General features: G+C 41.9%; 1 long non-coding RNA gene across 3 annotated transcripts in view; it reads right to left on the bottom strand.

Moving 5' to 3' along the window:
• LOC102556008 (uncharacterized) overlaps nucleotides 1-21,358 on the bottom strand; it is a 66,569-nt gene that overhangs the window by 3,369 nt on the left and 41,842 nt on the right. For 2 of the 3 annotated variants that reach the window (XR_015637388.1, XR_015637389.1), the window contains exons 3-6: nucleotides 10,517-10,729; nucleotides 8,114-8,260; nucleotides 6,251-6,390; nucleotides 5,766-6,107 (exon numbers count right to left, since the gene is read on the bottom strand). This is a non-coding gene — a long non-coding RNA (uncharacterized LOC102556008). The remainder of the gene's footprint in view (nucleotides 1-5,765; nucleotides 6,108-6,250; nucleotides 6,391-8,113; nucleotides 8,261-10,516; nucleotides 10,730-21,358) is intronic. The other variant, XR_015637390.1, reaches the window with a different exon arrangement.

Here is a 21,358-nt window from a genome sequence, read left to right as displayed (position 1 = left end):
AAGGAGTGGGAACTGGGGTGCTGTGCGTATTCAAGACTGATTCAGGCTGTGGGTGTGGAGAGGAGGTAGAAGCTGAGACAGGGTTCATGGTGTTAACCTGAAAGAGGGGGACCAGCACACAGTGTGAGCGTTTATCCACCCATGCTGTTACCTCAGTTTGATCCTTATCCTGTGAGCACATGCCCTGAGAGACCGAAGGCATAAAAGGATCCCACTTGCCTGCTTTCAAATTCCTCTCCATTTTAGACTACAGCAGAATTAATTTCTTTCTTTCTTCTTTCTTTCTCTATCTTTCTTTTTTACTTATTTATTCTTTTTTTTTTTGAGCAAAATAGTTTGCTGGGTTCAATTTGACTTGGAGCCACCAGCCATTAAACAAAGAAATACTAAGAAAATGAAAAAACAATTCTTCTGAGAGCACTATTTTTAAAAATTATTTATTTGAATGTGGTGTATGTACCAACACTAAAAGGGTCTCTCGGCGAACCTGGGCCTTCCATTCCTTCTCTGCAGTGTTAGCTAGAAAAGGCCAGCAATCCTCCTGTTTCCACCCTGCTTGGAATTTACTTTATGTGAATTATTCTGCTTTTAAATGAATGTTGGGATCTGATCCCCCTCAAGGCTCTTAACCGCTGAGTCCTCTCTGGCTCTTGAAGATAGTGTTGAGCCTTTAAAGCATCCCAAAGTCAGGCTGGAGAGAGATGGCTCAGTGGCTAAAGTGCTTGCAATGAAAACATGGGAACTAGAGTTTGGTAACTCAGGACTTATGTCGATGTCAGATGGCAGTGGTGGCCCTCTCTAATCACAGCCTCGGAATGCAGCAAGACTCACAGCGATCCCCAGAGCAAGCTTGCTAGTGGGTTTGAGTGAGAGACCCTGCCTTAACTAATTATATGGAAAAGCTATCAGACGATCCACTTTCACAAACATTGGATCCCCACACATCCTGAGTGGACATGTATGCACACAAAAAATTATAAAAAAAAAAAGGAATCCTAAAGTCCACAGAATTGGACTTTACATATATGATGGTGTCTCAGGGCACAGTAGGAGACACATTGCTGCTTGTACCCCTACATGTCACCAAGACAGCTCTACAGCCACCAAAGGATCCCCCGAATGTTCACAGACATGGTGCAAAACTGAGGTTGGACGTAAGGAAGAGACGAGAGGTGACAAGTGGGGCTCTGAGCTCCAGCAGACTCAGAAGCACAAGATGGGGGGCTGCTGTGCGGGCTCGTTGGACACTGTCCGACGCTCACTGCCCAGATCTTTGCCCCTTCCTTTGTGGTCTAGCTAGAAACCCTGCAATTAGCAGTCATGGGAGTTAGCACCTACCTGAATAACAAATCATATATTGGAAAGGTTTTAAGTCAAGATAACCCTTCTCAGGTTACTGTGAGCGGAAACAGGCTTAGACAGATTAAGAAAAAAACCATTCATTCATTTTGTTCTTTTTAAGTAAACGGCTGTATTTAAACAATAAATAAACTTACTGTTTATGTAAGTTGATAGCAGTTGTACACATTGACAAGGATATGTGGATGGTATGTCGTGGTCAGTCAGAAGGAACATGCTTAAGAAAAGAACATACATGGTAGGAACTCACTGATAAGTGGATATTAGCCCAAAAGCTTGGAATACCCAAGATAGAATTTACAAACCACACAAAGCTCAAGAAGAAGGACAACTAAAGTGCAGATGCTTCAGTCTTTCTTAGAAGGGGGAACAAAATACAGGAGGAAATACAGAGACAAAGTGTGGAGCAGAGACTGAAGGAAAGGCCATCCAGAAACTGCCCCACCTGGGAATCCATCCCATATGCAGTCACCAAACCCAGACACTATTGTGGGTGGCAAGAAGTGCATGGTGATAGGAGCCTGATATAGCTGTCACCTGAGAGGATCTGCCAGAGCCTGACAGATATAGAGGTGAATGCTCTCAGCCAACCACTGAACTGAGAATGGGGTCCCCAATAGAGGAGTTAGAGAAAGGACTGAGGTAGCTGAGGGGGTTTGCAACCCCATAGGAAGAGCAACAATATCAACCAACCAGAGCCCCCAGAGCTCCCAGGGACTAAACCACCAGTAAAAAAGTACACATGGACAGATCCATGGCTTTAACCACATATGTAATGGAAGATGGCCTTGTTGGGTATCAATGGGAGGAGAGGCCTTTGGTCCTGTGAAGGCTTGATGCCCCAGTGTAGGGGAAGGCCAGGGCTGGGAGGAGGGAGTGGGTGTGGGAGTGGGGGAGCATCCTCATAGAAGCAGGGGGAGGAGGGAAGGGAGAGAGGATTTCTGGAGGGGAAACTACAAAAGGGGATGACACTTGAAATGTAAATAAAGAAAATGTCCAATGAAAGGAAAAATAATCACCAAAAAAGAAAAAAAAAAAAGGATGCAAAGGATTGCACCTCACATTTTGGGAAAGGTCGGCAATGCCTGTCCATTGACAGTCTCCTGAGCCACTTGTCTGGTTTTTACTAGTTTAGGTCCCTGAAGGTGTTTTTGTGTTTAATTGGGAGGATCACCCTTCTCCATAGAGTTGAATTAATTACCTAAGCTACATTTTTCTATTACCATTGCTCACAATTATAATCGTAACACATGCTAGCATCTCATACTTTTGTGTTGCTCTGGGGTGAAATACATCTTGAGTCCATCTATGAGCCACATCAAATGTTAATTCTATCTTTGGCAGAGTTGAAAACCAACCCAGTTGTATTATTTTAGTAAAAATAATGAAAACGACTTCATTTTATATCTCCAATCTTCCTAGGTCGATCTTCTAAGGTTTTAACAAGGTTTTACATTCCTTTACTTACAGGGGAACATGTGCTCACATGGGACATCTTGAGGGAAAGAGTTCTTTCCTTCTACCATGTGGACTCCAGTGATCAAATCTACGTGGCCAGACTTGGGGGCAAGGGTCTTTAGCTGATCCTCTGTGTTGCAATCATATTAATTTATTAATCTTTTAAAAATAAAATATGGCATAGTCTTTCAATGTTAAATTTTCTCTATACCTAAAATTCTGTGCATAGTGCCCAAGTCGGGCATCGAGTTCTACAGGAGCTGGGAATAATCGATAACGTGATTATTTTGGCCCCATATTTCGAGTTTACACTCTGTGTCTGGATTAGGGAGTTATTTGTCATTTTTAGTAGCTGTCGATTGCCTCAGAAGAAGATTTATTTTTGTCTCCCATGTATCCTCTTTTAGAAAACACTAGAAACATAGGAAATGTCTCCAAAGACAGAAACAGCTGGAAGAAAGTTCTTTATCCAGTTCTGCTCTTCGCGCTCCTTCACCGTGCAGCGAGCCACCATCGTGAAACCTGGCACTGACACTCATCCCGTAACTTCTCAATCACAGACTAAGGAAACCCTCCAGGCTTCTCAAACGGAGCTCGTCCCACAGTGGATGCGGCCCACCTGGGTGTCTCAGTCAGAGAAACAACTTTATCAACTCAATCTTAATCAAAGGTGGAGTTGGAGACGCTCTCCTCTGCTTTGGGTAAACCTCGCACAACATGAACTTTTCTAGGAGATGACATTTAACTACTGGCGCCTTCCATGGAATTACTAGTATGTCACTGATGCTACACTATGGCATGAGTCCAGCACGCTGCATTCCCTTCTAGAAGGAATTGCAAGGTCATTTCTTTGCAATTAGCTAATTGGTTAAGGACATGAGCTGACTCCTGCAGGCCAATTAATACTCATTTTAGTTGTAATGGAAAAACAAGCTGAAGTCAACCTAAGGCCATTTTCCGGACTAGAGGTAAAGACACCATCCTAGGGACACGGATTATTTTTTTTTTCTTCTTTTTTTTCCGGGGCTGGGGACTGAACCCAGGACCTTGCGGGGACACGGATTATTGATCATCTCATTGTGGGATACGGTGGGGGGCACAGTCATAACATGATGAACTGAGCAAACAGAAAAAAAATGAAATATGGAGGTAAAGAGAAAGTACTTGTTAGATCAGCCGTCAATAAAGAAACGCTTGAGTTCTCAGGGAACAGGACCGTCATACAATACAGCACACTCTGAGACGACCGTGGGCACTTACAGCAAGAGGAGGTGGGAGCTCAGGGTTTAGGTGGGACAGCTTCTTCTTGAAGAAGGGTCAGTGGCCATAGCGCAGCTGAAACCAAGGGGTATTTCAGTTTTCTTTTTCTTACTGAACTTGGATTTAAACAAAACAAAACAAAAAAATCAGTGGAGCAGAAATAGACATGAGAAAGGCCCCCTGATTTATTGATATTACACATGAAAAGTTGAGGGCAGGAGATTTTAGTTGACAGCAAATACAATGTGAACCAGTCGGTGCTATTGGGATTTCAGTACAGTGTGTAGATCATAGACTGTTCCGGGGTTCCTAAAATATCCTGGAGGACTGTAATCAGGAGCCCCTAGTTCTACTAAGCCAGACTGTGCAGGGGCCAGACTTATCAGGGAGATTGACAGTTCATCGAGGTCATAAGGGTGTGAAAAGCCCCCAGTGAAGAGGGATTTGTTTCCATGCAGTTCCAGAAGGAAGGCAGACTAGAGACTGATGGGAGAAACAAATAAAAGAAAGGACATTAGAACATGCCCGCGCGCGCGCGCGCACGCACACACACACACACACACACACACACACACACCACACACCCTAGATGGTAAACGGGGCACACATTTTGTCTTGCTACTTCCTGTCTAATGTTGCTGAGTGGCTTCGCCGTGAGTCTCTGATGTGCTGATGGTTCCTATCCAGCTCTTCGGAGTGCCCATCCTGTGCCTGGTGTTTTTTACCCTTCTCTCCATCAATTCTCTCACTCACCAGAAGCTGTTTTTCCATCCAACGGGAAAGACTTCTGCCCATAAGTAAGGGGCTAATTTGCATCTTGTCTCCACACATGGTGCTCTGGGTCACGTGATGCTCCTTGTCACGTGGTGCTTGGTATCACATGGTGCGCCGTGTTAGCTCTTACAGACTGAGTCCTCTGCCTTTCTACTTGGAGATATGTATGTCACGTGCATGTATTATATATAATGAAAGTTATCATTGCAGTCACGTTTAAGTGACTCCAGTGACTTTGAATCCATTCACCTGCTGTGAAACCATCACCATTATTCATCTGCAGAATGTACTCTCCGTTTGCCCTGACACACTGTGTCCGTTTAACAATAACTCACCCCCCAACCCCGGTTCCCAGGCCTTGACGGCTAAATTCTATGTATTCTGCTTCTGTAAATTTGATGATTCTAGATAATTCTTCTTAACCCATTGAGCGAGGGAAGGGAATTTTTTTTAGTCTCAATGCTCAGAGCAAGGCCCGGCATGTAGTAGGAATTCAACATAGATCCACTGAAGACAGGACGGGAAAGGGCGGGAAAGAGGAACGTATGGGACCTGGACCTGGAACGATTTAAGCAGGAGATATGAAGAACCGTCTCAGGGGCCAATAGTTGAACACGTTTCTTCATTAGGTAGGAAGACTGGACTACAGCAAGCTCTTTAGTGAGTATTTGCAAACTGCTAGGTACTGCGTACAGAGTCAGGCTTTCCAGTTATAGAAAAGGGGCCTCTATATTCTAAGAACTGACAATTAAATAAAGGAAATCCACTTACTTCCATAAAACAACCCAAAAAGTAAGAAATATCGAGGCTATGCCACATTCTACAGTCAGATGATCTATGGTCATCTCTAACTTCATTAAATGCATAGTGTTTACCTTGAATGATGGATTTATCTTAGAGAAGCTCTCACTTACCCATTCAGAGACTGGGGCAGGGAGGGTTGAAGCCCGATCTTGAGAAAAACAACCATGAGACCTGGAATGACGAGACACCTGGGTGAGGTATTAGGAGCCTTTAAGAACACAAGCCTGTCTTGGGTGCCTTGCTCTGAACTCTTCCAAAGTATTCAAATATGTAAGGAGAAGATGATAAAAACATCCGAATCCCTCTTTCCAGGACGTTGTCATCAAAACTTCTTATTTAAAATCAAAAGCTTCTCAACTTGAAACTTTAATGATCAAGCTTTGTACTTGTGATGAAAGAATGGCGTCAGGATCAGGTTGATCACAGAGGAATAAATCAGAATTGATTCTGCGCTAAAAAAAAAGGGACAAAATGAACCATTTGTTGTATTTGTAATTGCTTGTTTTTGACTGTTTTATGACTGACCAGCTCAGAGTTGCTTGAGAGAGACTCAATCTATTACTAAATATACTAGTACATTTCTGATACTATGTACCTTGTAACATCCTGCCTAGAGATAGCCAATGAGAAGCTGTTTATAGATAGTATCAGGGTTTATAGCTTCTGATCTTGGGTCATTTGGGTTGAAGTCCACAGTTGCAGTCACTGCTCTCTCTGTCCACATTGCCTTCAAACCTACGTCATAGAACACATGTATTGATTGCAACCCTATACTTTATCAAAATACTGGATATGACTATTTCTCAAAATGGGGACTCATCAGGAGAGAGAGAGAGACAGAGACAGAGACAGAGACAGAGACAGAGAGACAGAGACAGAGAGACAGAGAGAGACAGAGAGAGACTGAAGATACAATTGGAAGGGAAACATTGGGCTAGGATCTAGGATTTTGGAGCAGACAGGAGGAGGATGAACAAATCCCCCCCCCCATTTGTCTGAAAAGTCATGTTGAGACTTAGTTCCAGAATGCTGCTAAAAAGAATACTAACTTGAAAGCATTCTGAATTTGTAACCCTTTACTGTTTGCATTTGCTCTCCTTATACATAGATTCTTATTGTTTATCGTATATATTTATCATGTGTGTGTGTATGTATGTATGTATGTATGTATGTATGTATGTATGTATGAATATGCTTCAGAGCATGAGTAGGTCTGAGGATAACTTGCAGGAGTTTTTTTTTCCTCCTACCATGTATGTCCTGGCCATTGAGATTAGGCCATCAGGCTCAGCAGTAGGTATCTTTTTCTGCTGAGTCAGTGCACTGGCCCTACCTTTGTTTGTCTAACTAAAACAATAGAGTAAGACAAGAACTTAAGAAGAGAACTTTATTGTTTCACCTCAGAATGCAGCTATTGAATGAATCATGGGTTGCCTCACATCCACAGAGCGAGAGCTCCAACAAGGATCTGCTGAAGATGGGGTGTTTCATATTCATTGCCAGCTTGATTGGACTTGGAATTACCATGGAAACAAATCTCTGGACAAATCTATAAAGATGTTTCCTAAAAGGTTTAACTAAAGAGGAAAGAACTTGCCTTATCGTGATCGGCCAGTGAGCTGTGTCCCAGATAGAATAAAAAGGAGAAACGGACACCAGCTCAGTTTCTCTGCTTCTGCACACCATGGAAACAATGTGAGCGGTCTTGGTAACAAAATCTTAGTCAGAGAGGGAAAGTTCATCTTTGCTCTGTTTTATGTATCCATTTGTACTTTTTAAAAAAAATGCCACTAACAGTAGTTACTTAAAATTCTCTTGGGATGTTGTGTGCTGACTAAGTTCAGCTGAGTGTTTTCTGCTACGTGTGCCGTATTCAGACCAATACAGCCCCAGGTGCTGATGGGATTTGTAGTCTACACACCTTGGTTCTCTACAAAGGGGGCTCCATTTGTATGCGATTACCAGATGAAACTGAGGATGTATATTAAATTTCAGGTGAAGAGCTTTCAGTTTTATTTAGAATTATATTTTATTTATTATTAAAATTCAATTTAACATTTGAAAGAAGTTATCTGTTATGAAAATAATCTTGAAAATGCCGAAATACGAAGAGAAAGAAAGAAAGCTTAAAACCGGAAAGCTATATCACTTACAAATAGTCATTATCAAAAACCATCTTGTATGCTATAAAAATGCTATAGTAGTTTTTATGGAAATCTTATCAGTCATAGTTTTATAGCTTACTTTATTGCTAACAAATCTATTGAGAAAGTTTTCTGATATGATGTGATACCGTGTTAATGACTAAACCTTGAACTCATCACTCAAAGAAAAGCAGCACAGAAACCTGTGGGACTTGACCTATATTTTTTAATGAGATGAGATGACTGAATAGAGTTCTAAGCAAACAAACGGCAGTGACACAGAAAGTGACACTAAATCAAGGCTGTGCCCTGACCTCTGTGGATGGAGGCGTCGAGAATTTAGCAACAACCTTCTTCTCGTGTGTTCACCTCATGCTCACTGCCTGGCCAAGTGGCCTCCTCTGTAGGGTGCGCTCTGACCATCTCTAAGACATAAAAACTCTGCCTGATCCTTCTCCGATCTAGAAGAAAGAATACAGAGTCATTTAATGCACAAGGGAAGCACAATGCGGGGCAGACCTAAAGAATTCAGCCTTCCCAACCTACAAAAGGCTCGACGTTATCCATATGCACTGACTGTAGAATGAGTACTACTGGCTGGTTCCAATCTGGGAACCAAGACAGCGACTGTGAATGACTCAGGACCTTGTGGTCCCGGTGTTCTCCGCTGATGTATTAAGAGATTTTGTGTAAGAACCAAAATGGGTTTCTTTCAGAAATTATGCAGCAAAATGGGTCAGATTATACACAGTTTACATATATGTCATTTAGGTGACACAAACTGTGGGTCTCCTAATGGTCCATCACTGGGACACGATGCTTTAATCCAGAACTCTTTCTTCTGTTCTTTCAGTCTGCATTTCTGAACTATTCTGCATACTTTTGTGTTATAGATATGTCTGTGTGGGCCGGGGACATAGCTGTGAACTTAGGACTAATCACTTTCTCATATTGGACATAGCAGATGGCTTTTGTAAGAGTGATTCAGAGACCCCCAAGGGAAAACGAACATGGTACTAGCAGACAGACAGGAAGATGACGTGGTGTGTCCACTCTTGCTGCCAAGTCCCAAACTTCTGAGACAACCCAAATCACTAAGCAACAAAGGTAAAGACCAGGCCAAAAAAGTCAAATCAGAAATGTCGATTTGGGACTGACAAAGTGGTTCAGTGAATAAAGGTGCTTGCTGCCAAGTCTGATGACTTGGGTTCAGTCCCTGGAACCCACATAGTGGAGAGAGAGAGACCCAACCCACACTAGTTGTTTTCTGATCTCCACACTCATTAGTATACAAACCATATACATGCACAAAAATAAATGTAATAAAAAATGTTTTAAAAGAAAATGTGAAGTTTTGTAACAGACCTATTCTTGGTTCTTCGGAAGTAAAATAAAATGGAAATATAAACTTTTGCTATAAAAACCATGTAGAGCTCTCTCTGTCTCTCTGTCTCTGTCTCTGTCTCTGTCTTTGTCTCTCTCTCTCTCTCTCTGTCTTTCTGTCTCTGTCTCTTTCTGTCTCTGTCACACACACACACACACACACACACACACACACACACACAGATGGGCTAGGCCACCAAGTAAAATATCATTTACCATACCTAAGCAGAGGGTTGTATTTTTATTAAGCTTAAGAAAATTGTTCTAGTGGCAAAAGTTAATGATTACTATTTAGAAAGACAGTGAGGTGTTAGCACGAACATGCATGTCAGAGAAGTCCTTACTTGGAAGGCGGGGAAATAATTTACTCCCATTTTATTAATTCCCCATATGAATGAGTCTTTTACTTTATATGTGATATATTTATAATCTCTCCACACACATACCAGGTGCTTACTATGTAGCCCTCAGTAGACTAGAACACATTTTGTAAACTAGGCCTGCTTTGAATTTGAAGTGATCCTCCTGCCTCGGCCTCCCCATGCTGGAGCATTATTTTTTTTTTTTTGGTTCTTTTTTTCGGAGCTGGGGACCGAACCCAGGGCCTTGCGCTTCCTAGGTAAGCGCTCTACCACTGAGCTAAATCCCCAGCCCCCATGCTGGAGCATTATAACCACATGCCTCTAATGTTCCTGTGTCAAATGTTGGTTGAGGGGGAAATCAAGTTGTTCCAATGCCATGTGCATGAGATTACAAAACATTTTAATAAGCCTGCTATGTCTAAACTAAAATATTGTGGTCTCTTTAGCCCTTACATTCTATCTTAAAGTGTTTATTATGATTAAATATAAGTTCTGCCAAAAGGGAAATTTAATAATTATCATCTGTTCCACATAAAATATCCTCACTTCATGTGGACAGGTTCATGTGTCTGAATTTGTTGTGTTGTCGTAGCGTACCAGCGCCTGTGAGATGCTTTGTTCAAATTTAAGTGTGAGGACCTCACTCCAGCTTACCTGTATCCATATTTGTGTGTTTGAATTTTTATGGCAAAATGTTGATATCATTATAAGTGGGAATCGGGACAGGGAGACATAGCTCAATGGTAGAGTGCTTGCTTAGTGTGTACAAAGAAAAGACAGGAAGGGACCAGAAGGGGAGGAGAGGAAGGTGGGCAAGAGAGGAGGGAAAGGTATGGAAGAGAGGGGGAGGGAGGAAAGAGGAGAGAAGGGAGGGAGAGGAAAAGGAGGAGAGGGAACAGAGAGAAACAGTTAAGTTGGAATTGGACTCGTGTTTTGCAGTTTAGAAGGTAAGAGTTCAGGCCAAATTCTTACCTTTGTGGAGCCCAGTTGTGTTGTTATTATTGTTAAGCTTGTAGAATCCAGGTAATGCTTGACTCATGGGCCACTGTGAGGATCAAATAGGGAGCCCGATGTATCCCAGAGCTCTGGTATGGTTTCCCTTCTTTGAATGCTCTCATGAGACTCCCTCTTCTGTATGAAATAGTACAGACGCCCTCGGCTTCAAAATTGATAGTTGTCTAGTCTCTAGAAGCACATGCAAAAATTTAGATGTCTGTTTTAATCACATATGTACAATTAAAAATGAAATGGTACCTATATTAGACTCTAATAGCGGCTCTGGGAAGACTGCATAATCAAGTCTGAAGTCTCCTTGCAGACAGCACCAGGAAAAGAGGCGCTCTGATCTCAGCACAGAGTGAGGCAGAATGAACTTTAGTTCTCTTTCTGTCTGAACTCATCCACAGATGTGGAGCGCGGTGACAGCATACTGAGGGAACAGGACTTCTCCATAATCAACTTCCTTGTTTCCTTGGCGACAACCTGAAATCCTAAGAGAGGTGTCTTTCTCCAACTGAAGTCTGTGAACATGACAACCCACTAAACATCATGGCATAATATCTCATCCATGCACCCTCCTGGGGGAAGTAAGGAACAATGAGGGAATCCTTAGAACGGAGGAGACTGTGGGAAGGATGAGTGTGATCTCATCTTTTGGGGAAAGAAATCCCAGGTTGCTTTGCGAGACAAGATTTGTGCTTTGAACTGATCTAATTGCTCTGAGGAACTCAAAGGTCTATTTTGTAATGAGTTGAATTCACAGAAGGAAGACCTGACATGTTTATCTTATCTACTGCGTGCTGAACCTTGTAGGGCAGATTCTCATGTGGTGCTCAGGCCCTGCTGGGACGTGGATACAATTCCATTCACTTTGTAGACAGGGTCATGGAAGCTCCTTCAGAGGATGCTATCTGGGGTGGGCTATAGAGAACTTGGGAGGGATGATATACAGAAGGCAACATCTGGCCAGGGGCTCTGAATCCAACATCCTAGCATTTCCATTACCACTGAGGTAATCACAGAGAGGAGGTAGGGAGGGAAAATTTCCATGAAATAAACTCAATTTGAAGCAAATTTTTGTATTAGCTTGGGTTTAGACGACACCTATATTAACATTTTATTAATAAAACCAAAGACAGCTGCAACTAAATTTTAATGAACCCTTTCATTATGAGATGAGGAAGGGGCATTAGCAACCAAAGGGCAATTCAATGTATTGAAGGAAGAGACTCTCTTTGTCTCTCCCATTTAAAAAGACCCACTTAATAACCTGAACAAGCTACATTACTGACCTGTTACATAACGTTTCAAAGTTTGCCATTTTAGCTTTATTGCTATTTTACTGACATAATAATTTGCAATAGGAGACATTGAACTGAGGATCCTGCATGTACTGGGTGACTGCTCTGCCAATGAGCTATGTCCCCAGACCTAGCATCTTGAATGTAGGAAGCATAGAGAGGAACCAGTGCTGGGTTGAAAGTTCTGGGTTTGAGTCTTAGCTTTCCAGTTGCTGTGAGATCATCTCATGTTGTGTACACCACACGGTCACATTTCATTGAGTAGAATTCTAGGTAACCATCCAGTCCGAATCAGTCATCCATTTACCTCCCCTCCTCACAACCATCTACTCACCCATAGATCTATTCAACATTTATTTCAATACATATTTATGGAGTGTCAGCCCAGTCATGGCTTGAGATATGTCATGGCGAACCTGTACTCTGCTCCCGAGGAGCGAGCCCACAGCAGAGGAGAGACAGCCAGGAATAGAAAACAATGCAGGGAGAGATGGTGGGCGCCATGCTGAAATGCTTCTGATTGTAGTGCTCAGAAAGAAGAAGGCATAGATACCTAGATGGAAATGAATACACAGCCACCCTCTTGACACAATGACAAAGACGTAGGGCTATGTCATGAATAAGGGATACTTGTGTTAAGTCTTAGTAACATACAAGTGAGTCTGACACAAAGACGGGAAGTGTGTTCTAATCAGGGCAAGGCAGTTAAACTTATGCATGGATGGTGTGCTATTGGAAAGCAACAATGGCACTAAGAAGACTGTAAAAGCCAGAGGGCCAAGATGTCTGCTGTGAGATTGTGTCTTCTGTATAAGATAGGGGATCTTCACCCCAGAAACTTCAATAGTATGATTGCCTAAAAAAGACTTGAGGGGCTGGAGAGATGGCTCAGTGGTTAAGAGCACTGACTGCTCTTCCAGAAGTCCTGAGTTCAAATCCCAGCAACCACCTGGTGGTTCACAACCGTCTGTAATGGAATCCAATTGCCCTCTTCTGGTGTGTAAGAAGACAACTACAGTGAATTCATATGTAGAGAATAAGTAAATAAATAAAATAAATAAATATTTTTTAAAAAGACTTCAACAATGATAGTGCCAGCCAATGGGGAATATCTTAGAAGACCCATCCTTAGTTGAAGAGCTACGGGCAATTAGTGGCTTCTGGAAGGGGGACAATCAGTCTCCTCCTGGGATGAGTCCCTAATAGGTACTCAGTCTCAAATAGCCTCCAGCAGATATATTTATATGATACTTGCATTTCTATATACATATATATGTATATAGATTTACATATACATACATATGAACAATAATAATTAAAGAAGAGATCATGAATTTTAGTGGGAATTTGAAGAGGATATGGGAGGAGTTTGAGTGAGGAGACATAATTAGAATACAGCACTCATGTATGAAAATCTTAAAACAAAATTTTTAAATAAAAATATGTTAAAAGCATGTAAGAGTGAAGTAATTCTCCTCTAAAAAGGAGATTAATGAAAATCCTGAGAAAATGTATGAAGACTCCCAATGATCAACAGTTAACTCTACCTCACTTTTTAATGTTCTATGTAGCATAATTTAAACCTATAACAACAGCGCTTACTAGATTAAAAGTTCATTCAAGGAATGTATGAACAATGACCATCAAATGAGAGAGCTTTGAAGTCTGATATGCTGGTACACACCTGTCATCCTAGCATTCAGAGAGGGAGACAGAGCGACTGTGAGTCTGCAGCCAGTCTGGGCTGAAAATGTGATCCTGTCTTAAAAACCAAGAGAAAGTGTATGGTACACAGTGTGTAGTACTCAGTGTAAACTACTCAGTGTGTAGTACTCAGTGTATACTACTCAGTGTGATGTACTCAGTGTATAATACTCAGTGTATAGTACTCAGTGTGTAGTACTCAGTGTATACTACTCAGTGTGATGTACTCAGTGTATAATACTCAGTGTGTAGTACTCAGTGTGTAGTACTCAGTGTATACTACTCAGTGTGTAGTACTCAGTGTGTAGTACTCAGTATGTATACTCAGTGTATACTACTCAGTGTGTAGTACTCAGTGTATACTACTCAGTGTGATGTACTCAGTGTATAATACTCAGTGTGTAGTACTCAGTGTGTAGTACTCAGTGTATAGTACTCAGTGTGTAGTACTCAGTGTATAGTACTCTGTAGTAGTCAGTGAGTAGTACTCAGTGAGTAGTACTTAGTGTATAGTACTTGCCTAACACACAAGGTGCTTAGGTTTCATCTGAAGGAATACAAAAAGAAACAAAAATAAATAGAAATTTAGTGAATTTGAAAGAGCAAAGCTTTCCAAGGTCTCTGCACATGAACTCCATCGAGATCATATTTCCAGTCCCAGCTCTTCTCGAACCCGAGTCCCACCTGACATGGGACTTTGGATCTTGAGTTCTCATTCAGTTTCCTGATCCTGGGAGGTGATGGACCTGTCAAGCCCTTGCTTGTCTTAGCAGGTTTCCTAAGGCTCAAGTTGAATTAAACATTTCTCCTGGAAGACTTCCATTCATTGCTGGCCCGATGCTCCATTCATTCAATAAGAGTTCAGCTCCCATTCTGTCTCACTGGGTGGCAGCCTCCAAGTTTAGTAACAGCACAGAACTGCTTTCACACGGTTTTATTCAGAAATTATGGCAAAAAAGCTAAAACCTCCTCAGAGTAAAGAGAATGCTATAATCTTTTAGATACTACTCTTCCTGCTTCTCACAGGATGGAACCCAAATTTTGTTAACTCTCTGGCCTTTAAAATCATGAGCTACATTTATACTTAAATTAAACAGATATATTTTCTCAGACAGTCCAGCATAACCTTGGATATAATGATTCCTAACTGGTGTCTTTATCAAATTTAACTAGAAGGAAGTGGTTGCATTAACATGCTAACATATTTTCTTTGTGCCAGGCAATGTCCTCATTGATTTGCACAAATGACATTACTTATTTAAATGGAATCGGATGAGTCACATGCCAACATTATCATACGGTTAGGATGTGCAAATCAGATATATTAGGTTTATTGATTTAAAAATGGCCATTAATCTAATTTTGCTATCCAAATGTTCATTCTTTGGAATCCCAAATTTATGTCTTGATCCACCCAATCACACTTAGAATACTTAGAATGCAGTGACCACATAGCTTGGCACGTTCTCTAGTGAGTTACGGTGGTGCAATAGAACCATTTTAAACACACCTACACAAATTACTGTGCCTGTTCTTGAAGGATTCTCATCCATGAAGGGAATGAGCTCCGCCGGAGGAATCATTTGTCCCCTCGGTATCTTCTAGGACCCAGCGTATCCCTTGCTTATGGTAGAGTCACACGGCTGCCACAATATGCAATTGTGGGTCTCAGAAATAATTTTAAATGAGGAAATATTTGGAAGATTTTTGACTGGTTGTCCTGTTTGGTTTTACTAAAATAGTTGCTGAACAATTTTCTTCAAAAATACTCAAGGGCTGGGGAGATGGCTCAGCCAGGAAAACGTCTACTGTGCAAGCATGGCAGGAATTCAGATGCTCCGCACCTCAGTAGAAGCTGGGGCAGTGGTGATGTGGGGAGATTGAGACAGATGCATCCCTGGAACTCGATGGCCTGCCAATCAGTAGCCAGTGAGAGACACCATCTCAAAAGATAAGGTGAGGGCGATACTGTAAGAGGCTGACCTCTGGCCTCCATGTGCATGCACACACAATTGCATGTGTATCCACACATAAATACCTATAGTACACACATGTGCCCCAAAAGACAATAAAACTAAATAAATAAAAGTAACGTGAAATGTGGTGGAATTGTTTGATGTTGAGACTCACAGCTTTGACTCAAATAATGTTGCATCAGTGAGGGCATGAGCCCATGGGGGCATCTAAAGAGGTACAGCCTTCATCATTACTGTATTATGAAAAAGGATACACATTTCAGTGGATTAAATTCTAGGACATGCACTCTCACACTGCTTATAAAAAAAAAAACCACACGCAGTGGTTTTTATATCTCATCTTTACACAACACCTTCTTGTTTTGCATTATTTTACATTTGGGAGCGGGGATCGAACCCAGGGCCTTGCACATGCTGGTCAAGCGTTCCAACAAGGAGCTGGATCCCATTCTGACATTCGGTATTTCTAATGGTGAGACTGAGCGACAGAATACCATAGATGTTGCTTATAACTTGACTACCACGCGTTTAAAATATTGACTCATGCACAGATAACTTTCCAAAAACATATCTAGGTCATATGTGTCATGAATTACATGTTTGGGGCTGAGTGGATGGCTCAGCCAGTACGGTGCTTGCAGTGTAAGCCTGACAGCCTGAGTTTGGATCCCCAGCGTGGTGCAGAGCACCTGAGGTCGAAGTTGTGCTGTGGAGGTGAGAACAGCAGCCTCTCTGGAGCTCACCGGCCAATCTTGCTAAACTGTCAGTACCAGGCTCAGCAAGAGACTCCATCTGAACAAAAAATGGTAGAAAACAACCCAGGGAGATACCCGTTGACCTCTGGCGGCTGTGTGCATGAACACACAGACTCGCCCAACTGCACATACACACACATACAGGACACACACACCTGAAAGTTACATGTTATTTTTTTTACTTCTTTGTTTGGTGGGTGACATGTGCACCCCTCAGCACACATGGGGAAATCAGAGGACAGCTTGTGGAAGTTGGTTTTCCTTTTCTACCATGTGGGTTCTGGGGATTAAGCTCTGCTCATCAGATTTGGTGGCAAGCACTTTAACCTGCTGAGCCGCACCATTGGTCTACAGGCTTTCTATGATACATGGAGGATGTATCCAGGCAACAATGTATTACACCCTTATGTACATCATGGAGTCATCATTACACAGCCCATGCCTCTGTTAACATTTCCAATTCTAAGTAATGAGCAGGGGCAGATTTAACCATGAAAGAAGGAACCTTAAGATTTAGAGCCCCTTGATTTCATAGGCCTCTTACAAGGTCAAGAGAGGCTCCAGAAATACAGACACAAGGACAAATATCTTGATAAGTGTGCTTTTCATTAACCTTTCTCTCTCTCTGATGACTTTCCTCCTTACTTTTTCATTGTTTTGGGTGGCACAGGAAAGGTCAGAAGTATCCTAAGGTCTGGCTTAAGTGGAAGTGGAGTTCAGTACACGCCTGGCCGGGACGCAGTGGCTCAGCGGGATACGCTAAAGCGGGGCTCCAATACCGCGCGCCGCGGACTTAGGTAATTACTAGCCTCGCAGGGCGAACTCCCCATGAGTCGTCCAACCTCCTGCGCTGGAACTCGGCCATGCATCTGTCACGTGTGGATGTGGTGAGATGTTCAGAATCCAGAGCTTGCCAACAAGTTTTCGGCTGGAGACAATAGAACCGTATGAAGATTCGGCCTCCTTTGGCTCCCAGACAGAATTGCTACTTGGGAAAACGTGTACGATATTACGTGCGAATAGGAACACGTTGTATTTTTTAAGTGAGAATCCTAAAATGTTAAAATGTTTGTAATTACCATGAGTTAATCTACATATCTGTGCATATACAAAGACATATATCTCCCATTTCTCTGAAGAATCCCAAAGACTGTGTGAGTATTGTGTGAAAGTATTTTGTTTTACTAATCATGTCAGCACATATGTGTGTTTACATATATGTATAGACATATGCACACACATATATACATATATACACACACACATCTGTATATTTAGATATGTATGACATAAACTCGTTTCTCTTCAATGTAGGGGGAAAAAGAAGTAAACAAAGAAGAAAGGCCAGTCTTAGAAAACTCCTGCATTTCTAAGAGAAAGGGTTCTTCGGGATGTAAATCAATCACTATAGGTTGTAAAGGAAGCTAACACGACTTACAAATTACAAATTAATCAAATATTTTTAAAACAAAAAGTATATGTGTGTACTCAATTTCTCATATATAGGAGACCAAACTGTGATGATATTCTAATATAAGGAGTGGGGTGGGACACACCCATAAGCTCAGCTCCGGAGGAAGGTTAGATGAGACTCTAGTCAAGTTAGCAAGAATCTGATTCACAAAAGGGAAGGTGAAAAAGGCTGGACTTGAAGCTCAGTGCTAGAGAGCTGCATACACATGTGAGACCTGCATTTACTCTTCATGACCACATAAGAAGATTCCCCCAGTGCAGCATACACCTCTTATTCTTAATTTTTAATAGCACAGTACACCCCCATGGCTTAAATAATCTAAAATATTAAAGCCACAAATCACATTAAATATTAAATTTTATGTCTTTGAAAACTCTCATTTTCTCGAGTCTCCCATGAGCTCAGTTCTTCCTCCGCTGGAAGTCCCGCTAAGCACAGGTAACCACGTTAAGTACCTTGCACAGTTTCTGTGTGCGCTATCAAAAACAGGAACTTGCTGTTTGTCTCAGTCTGTGTCCTATTGGCTGTGAAGAGACACCGTGACCACACAACTCTTATGAAGGAAAGCATTTCACTGGGGCTGGCTCTGAGTTTCAGAGGTTCGATCAGTCTGTTGCTATCACAACGGGAAGCATGACAGCATGCAGGCAGACATGGTGCAGGAGAATCAGCTGAGAGTTCTACATCCAGATGTACAAGCATCAGGAAGGTAGACCCATACTGGCTGCTGTGGGTTTTTTAAACCTCAAAGCCCACCTCCAATGACATGCTTCCTCCGATAAAGCCATACTTCCTAGTCTTTTCAAATAATGCCACTCCCTGGTGACCAAACATTCAAATCTGTGTGCCTTTGGGGGCCATTCTTCTTTGTCCTACCACACTATTCTTTTAAATGAGCATGTTCTCCTCCAAAATGTTTTTAAAATTAAAATATAATTATATGGTGTAAAACCCAGCCCTTTAAAGTGTTCAAGTATTGTTATACAGACATTGCCATCAGCTAGTTAAAGAATAACACCCCCCCCCCAGCCTGAGAAGCTGTCTGCGCCCTTAGCTATGGCCTCCCACCACCTCCAATTCCCTATTCATAACCAACCAATGTTCTTCTTCCTGCCTCTGTAGATTTGTCTATTCTGTCCATTTCATATAGATGAGTGCATACTATAATCGGCCTTCTGAGTCTGGCTTCTTTTACTTAGCACAGTGTTGTTTATGTTTATCCTTTCCTTCCCTTCTGCAGTTGAAAATTCCAGTGTGTGATACATATCACATTTTACCTAACTATTCACCAGTTAATAAACATCTAGATTGTATCCATAATTTTTGCTATTATGTAAGAATTCAAGATATGAATAATAATGTATAATCATATGCAGACATGTATTTCTATTCTCGTGGATTATATCCGTATGGAATGTTTGGGTCATATAATAATTCTGCATTCAGGAGGAACTGCCAGATTATGTTCGAAGTACTCAGCATCATTCTAGATTTCCCTCCAACAATGTGCATGTGTGACTTTCTCCAATCCTCACCAACAGTTACTTTTGAAAATCCCATAACCTTTTGTCTTAGTCAGAGTTTCTATTCCTGCACAAACATCATGACCAGGAAGCAAATTGGGGAGGGAAGGGTTTATTCAGCTTACACTTCCAGATTGCTGTCCATCACCAAAGTCAGGACAGGAAATCACGTAAAGTAGGAAGCTGGAGGCAGGAGCTGATGCAGAAGCCATGGAGGGTACTGCTTACTGGCTTGCTTCCCCTGGGTTGCTCAGCTTGCTTTCTTATAGAACCCAGGACCACCAGCCCAGGGATGGCACCACCCGCAATGGGCCCTTCCACCCCTGATCGCTAATTGAGAAAATGCCTTACAGCTGGATCTCACGGAGGCATTTCCTCAAGAGAGGCTCCTTTCTCTGTGATAACCCCAGCTTGTGTCAAGTTGACACACAAAACCAGCCTGTACACCAGTTTTAAGACAAAGGGAAGGAGGGATAATGGCATATACCATGGGAATCGTTATTTGTCATATCTTGGAGTCTGTCCTAAACAGTTGTCAATATGGCAGAGCCTAAAGTCACCTGACAAAGGAGTCTCAGCCGAGGGACTGCCTTGATGAGATCAATCTGTGGGGGTTTTGATTGATCGTTAATTGATATAGAAGGGTCCCATTCCACTGAGGGAGACTCCATTCTCAGGCAGGTGGATCTTTCAAGATCTTACGGTCACATTCTGCAGGTTTGGAAGACAACTCATAACACCAGGGCCATTGCTACAAGTGAGCAGCCTTTGCTGACTTCTAGATCTACCTGAATTTCATAACTGTATACCAAGGAACCAAGGATAAAAACATTTTCCCTAGCCACACCTCTAGCTAAAGGTGAATCTCTCCATTCGCTAAGACAACAGTTGACATTTGGCAGCACCTCAACATAGAATCATTAATCTACCGAGACCCAGGTGTGGGCATTAGTGAAGGATAACTCTCCACACACTATGGCATGGTAGAAAGAGTTGTGGGCAGGAGGTAAAGAAACGCTGAACTAAATCCTGACTTTCACAGTCACTGTGTACTATCTGGGACCATTTTGCCATCTAGACTGCCTCGGTCCCTTCTTCTTGAGACATTGGTGTGATCTCTACTTCCTAGATAATTCTCTAATTCCTCTTCCATTTTCTGCCATCATTTTCTACTCCGGCCACCTAAAAAAATGTGGGCAGCAGGAAGAGATTATATAAACAGACAGGTACATCTGTAGCAAGCGATCAAAGACTGTGCACGGATAGAAATAGAAGGCTTTCATCTATACTCTCCTTAACAAACCATGGACCTGGAGAGGTCAGATGACACGCTCTAAGACAGTCCTCCTAGCCTGAATGGCTGCAGTAGAGAACAGGGTGCACAAAACAAGGGACTTAGTAGGTGGAACTCAGAGAAAGGGTTCTGAGATGTTTCTACATGGTTTCTACATGGTTTCTGAGAGTGAACAAGAATAATCCTGGGGTGACCATACATGAGTAACCATGTAGTTATCGTTCTATTGTTGAAGCCCCCAAATCCCATCAAATTCTCAAAGGAGTCTATTTTTGAGCAGATAATAGTCAGCTCCCAGCAAAATAAAATGTCTGGCCTATTAGAGGTAATCTATAAACGTTAGCTGCCTGGCTGCGTTGAATTCTCAATCAAGAACACGAGTAGCTATTTCGACTGAAGTAGAAGACAGAGGAACAGCGCCATGCCTGGAAAATAATCCTCTTGACTTCAAGCTGCCATAAAGCTCTACCTGTATAAGCAATCCATCTTCCTCGAGCTCCAGGTCCCCGCTGGATGGCACGATGCTGTGCTTCCAAGCAAAGTAATTTCAAAGATGCTTGCAATCACAATTCTATTCCCTTTAGGAAATCATTCATCCTTTTAATTTAACTTTCCCATCTGATTTAATTAAGAAAGGTTTAATGACAGCTAATAAATGATATATTAATTAAGTGATTTTTTTGCTAAAGTAATACAAACTTTTAATTGCTTATAATTTTCATTAGTTCAGTCAAGTAAGATGCTCTTAGTTCAGTTAAACCTGATGTATATTACTTTACTGTTAGTTC

This window comes from Rattus norvegicus, chromosome 14 (assembly GCF_021556685.1).
Source record: "Rattus norvegicus strain SHRSP/BbbUtx chromosome 14, alternate assembly SHRSP_T2T, whole genome shotgun sequence".
NCBI classification, from domain to species: domain Eukaryota; kingdom Metazoa; phylum Chordata; class Mammalia; order Rodentia; family Muridae; genus Rattus; species Rattus norvegicus.
Note: the sequence above shows the minus strand (reverse complement) of the source record. Positions and strands in the feature narration are given on the sequence as shown.